General features: G+C 46.8%; 1 protein-coding gene across 1 annotated transcript in view; it reads left to right on the forward strand.

The window, feature by feature from the left end:
* Positions 1-5,000, forward strand: part of meox1 (mesenchyme homeobox 1) — a gene marked incomplete at both ends in the record, with an annotated part of 11,822 nt that overhangs the window by 653 nt on the left and 6,169 nt on the right. The window lies entirely within an intron of this gene.

Genomic DNA, 5,000 nt, shown 5'->3' on the forward strand with positions numbered 1-5,000 from the left:
TGAGACAGGGCAGTAGGGTGATGTGTTGGGGTGAGACAGGGCAGTAGGGTGATGTGTTGGGGTGAGACAGGGCAGTAGGGTGATGTGTTGGCGTGAGACAGGGCAGTAGGGTGATGGGGGGTGAGACAGGGCAGTAGGGTGATGGGGGGTGAGACAGGACAGTAGGGTGATGGGAGGTGAGACAGGGCAGTAGGGTGATGTGTTGGGGTGAGACAGGGCAGTAGGGTGATGTGTTGGGGTGAGACAGGGCAGTAGGGTGATGGGAGGTGAGACAGGACAGTAGGGTGATGGGAGGTGAGACAGGGCAGTAGGGTGATGTGTTGGGGTGAGACAGGGCAGTAGGTTGATGTGTTGGGGTGACACAGGGCAGTAGGGTGATGTGTTGGGGTGACACAGGGCAGTAGGGTGATGTGTTGGGGTGAGACAGGGCAGTAGGGTGATGGGGGGTGAGACAGGGCAGTAGGGTGATGTGTTGGGGTGAGACAGGGCAGTAGGGTGATGGGGGGTGAGACAGGGCAGTAGGGTGATGTGTTGGGGTGAGACAGGGCAGTAGGGTGATGGGGGGTGAGACAGGGCAGTAGGGTGATGTGTTGGGGTGAGACAGGGCAGTAGGGTGATGGGGGTGAGACAGGGCAGTAGGGTGATGGGAGGTGAGACAGGGCAGTAGGGTGATGGGGGGTGAGACAGGGCAGTAGGGTGATGTGTTGGGGTGAGACAGGGCAGTAGGGTGATGGGGGTGAGACAGGGCAGTAGGGTGATGGGAGGTGAGACAGGGCAGTAGGGTGATGGGGGGTGAGACAGGGCAGTAGGGTGATGGGGGGTGAGACAGGGCAGTAGGGTGATGGGAGGTGAGACAGGGCAGTAGGGTGATGGGGGTGAGACAGGGCAGTAGGGTGATGGGGGGTGAGACAGGGCAGTAGGTTGATGGGGGGGTGAGACAGGGCAGTATGGGGGGTGAGTTGGTCAATGCCAGGATGAGAAACACACTAACATTGTGTGTTAGTTATGTAAATACACTATCATACAGAGACTGATATCAATATCCCACACACGCACATCAATTTCTACAACACCCTCTTCTCCTCTCAGTCCATTCAACTGTGCACGCACGGAGGAAACCGTTTCAGACACAGTATCAACTTTACAGTTGACATTTTGCCTGTTTTTCTATAAACCGCTTTCCACAGAAATGCCGGGCACAAATCAATATGATATCATAGGATGAAAGTAAAAAAAACGAGACTTCCTCAAGTGGGTTAGGGTTCCCTTCGCCGCTGTCCCCTTGTTGTCACTGCTGGCAGTGGAGTAAACGTAGCGTCTCTGCTTCCTGAGGAGATAAGTGTTGACAGATAGGTATGCGAGAAGGTGACAACGCTTTAAAGAAACACCGTCTGCCCAGTTGCATCCTCCGATTGTCCCCAGGCCTCTTCAGAATGTAGACACGGCCTCTGTGATATCCAACCGTCCAGCGCCTCTCTGTGTAGAATCCTTTGAAATTCATGCCATTGTGTTTTTTTGGGGGGGGACACAGACATGTTCAGGATACCGCGGTGCTTTATCAAATCAAATGTTTGTCAGCAAAAAAAAAGCGTTTGTGGTGTCAGCGTCACGCATTCCTAGGATGCGATAGAGGGGCATTGCCATAACCACCGCAGGCCCAACACACTCAGGAAATCTCTTTCCTCATGTACACGTCTTCATTTTTATTATTGGGTTGAATTTCAGGATGATTAACAATAATATTACCAACAACAATATTACTCTATGAATGACCAACGATAATATTACCCTATCAATAACCAACAATAATGTTACTCTATGAATGACCAACAATAATATTACCCTATCAATGACCGACAGTGTTTTTGTGTCTTGCTGCAAGGAAAGTTTCCTGCATACTGACTAGGGTCAGTAATAATATCATGGCTAAAATAGTTTCTGATGCAACATATCTCACCGTGAAAAACAGAGATCCTATTCTAAGAGTTGCATTAGAGGTGGATCTATCTAATGTTTTGAAATGTATTATTATTCTTTTTTAAATCCTCCAAATTCAATAAAGTTGATTAAATTATTCCCCCTTATCACATTCCACTTGATAGAAGGAAAGTCAAGCAGATTTTTTATTACGGTAATTGATATCCATGAAGTGCTAATTTCTAAAAGTCACACAAGGCTTTAATGAGGAGCAGTTTGAGTTAACAGCCCTGGGAAATGTTTATATTTATCTACCAGCACTGGAGGTATTATGTATTATATATGAAATACTCCTGATTTCATGCTGAACTGAAAGACAGAGCAGAGAGGCAAGCTCTCTGTTTTAAAGCACATCTGGAACAGGCATTAAAATCCAGGTCTCACAGCCATGCTTATGGAAACCAATCCACTCCCTCTAACCCTCTGTAGAATAGGGGGAAACGTCTGCTGATAAATGTCTTACCCCATCGGTATCCAGGTGACCCTCTCTGCCTGTATCAGCACGGCCAAACAAACGTAGCGTGAACCTCGCCCTAGGAAAATCACGCAAGGGCCTTGGGAGAAATGTTTCGCTAAACGTCGTAAGCTAAACGTCGTACGCGTCGAAAACGGAATCTCTTTCTCTCGGGGGGTGACGGACACAGACCTTGAGACCTTTAACTGGGGGGGGGGATATAGCTTTTCTTCCTTTTCTTGGGTTACCTTATTGCAGCCCTCACTCACTCACTCACTCACGGCAGTGAAAACACGCCAAACCACGTCTGGTAAAATCACTTGCCTGGGACCCACCAACCCCACTTCTACATTCTTCTCCATTGACATTATCCTGTCGTTAAGCTGTAACAGAATACCCTACTGAGCACGTGCAGCAGGGTGGAACACGGGGGAGAGGGTCCGGGTGGGAGAGAGACCGCTAGTCAGACCAGGTTGGACACAGAGACACAGAGACATTCAGACCAGGTTGGACACAGAGACACAGAGACATTCAGACCAGGTTGGACACAGAGACACAGAGACACAGAGACACAGAGACAATCAGACCAAGTTGGACACAGAGACACAGAGACATTCAGACCAGGTTGGACACAGAGACACAGAGACATTCAGACCAGGTTGGACACAGGGACACAGAGACAATCAGACCAGGTTGGACACAGAGACACAGAGACAATCAGACCAGGTTGGACACAGAGACAATCAGACCAGGTTGGACACAGAGACACAGAGACATTCAGACCAGGTTGGACACAGAGACACAGAGACAATCAGACCAGGTTGGACACAGAGACACAGAGACACAGAGACATTCAGACCAGGTTGGACACAGAGACACAGAGACAATCAGACCAGGTTGGACACAGAGACACAGAGACATTCAGACCAGGTTGGACACAGAGACACAGAGACAATCAGACCAGGTTGGACACAGAGACACAGAGACACAGAGACATTCAGACCAGGTTGGACACAGAGACACAGAGACAATCAGACCAGGTTGGACACAGAGACACAGAGACATTCAGACCAGGTTGGACACAGAGACACAGAGACACAGAGACATTCAGACCAGGTTGGACACAGAGACACAGAGACATTCAGACCAGGTTGGACACAGAGACACAGAGACACAGAGACATTCAGACCAGGTTGGACACAGAGACACAGAGACATTCAGACCAGGTTGGACACAGAGACACAGAGACATTCAGACCAGGTTGGACACAGAGACACAGAGACACAGAGACATAGAGACATTCAGACCAGGTTGGACACAGAGACACAGAGACACAGAGACATTCAGACCAGGTTGGACACAGAGACACAGAGACATTCAGACCAGGTTGGACACAGAGACACAGAGACACAGAGACATTCAGACCAGGTTGGACACAGAGACACAGAGACACAGAGACACAGAGACACAGAGACAGTCAGACCAGGTTGGACACAGAGACACAGAGACACAGAGACACAGAGACACAGAGACAATCAGACCAGGTTGGACACAGAGACACAGAGACACAGAGACACAGAGACACAGAGACACAGAGACACAGAGACATTCAGACCAGGTTGGACACAGAGACACAGAGACACAGAGACACAGAGACACAGAGACAATCAGACCAGGTTGGACACAGAGACACAGAGACAGTCAGACCAGGTTGGACACAGAGACACAGAGACACAGAGACACAGAGACAGTCAGACCAGGTTGGACACAGAGACACAGAGACATTAGGTAGAGAGAATACCCTGAAGGCCTTTTCACATGTCACTCCCAACGCCGAGTGTTTCAGTATGGAAGCTTCTATATTGATATGGAAATCAGGTTCACCTTCATTCATAGTTTTTTGAAAGGTAAAATCAATGCAGATGTCCAGGTTATTGAATTCCATTGTTTCATATCAGGGCTATACGTTCACGTTTGACCTTGTAAATGTTTTATGAGTAATATATTGACAAACTACTAATTGTTCACTAATGGATTTTAAATCAGTAAAAATAAATATCAGTTAAACTCAATGAGATGTGTCCACTCAGACTGTGGGGTTGGAACATCTATTTCCTATAATCACATCTATTATAGCTAACAATTCAAACGCGAGGAACAACAAGATGGGTTTACATTTACTGGCAGCAAATTAAAGAAGCATATTATAATATATTTACCCTCTTAATACAGGTGTCCACTGACCAAACAAAAGCGGCCAATTCTATGATCAACAATGCATGAATGATTTATGTAAATCTGCCTGATCTGCCTATTATATTATTATTTTATAAATACTTTTGGTGAGAACTTAATTAACATATTATCACACTCACATAAAAACAAAAACACACACAACATACTTTTACAATGAATCAAAAACCTTTTCGGCGAACCTATATTTCTATTCAAACAAATCCTGGCCCACATATTTATACATCAGATAATCATGCCGCTAATGTAAGTGTTATTTCCATATGGGGTTTCAGTTTAAAAAGCACTAACCTAATAATAACCTAACAGCAGGCTT

The sequence above is a fragment of the Nansenia antarctica genome (genome assembly GCF_963989245.1).
Source record: "Nansenia antarctica genome assembly, chromosome: 11".
Classification (NCBI taxonomy): domain Eukaryota; kingdom Metazoa; phylum Chordata; class Actinopteri; order Argentiniformes; family Microstomatidae; genus Nansenia; species Nansenia antarctica.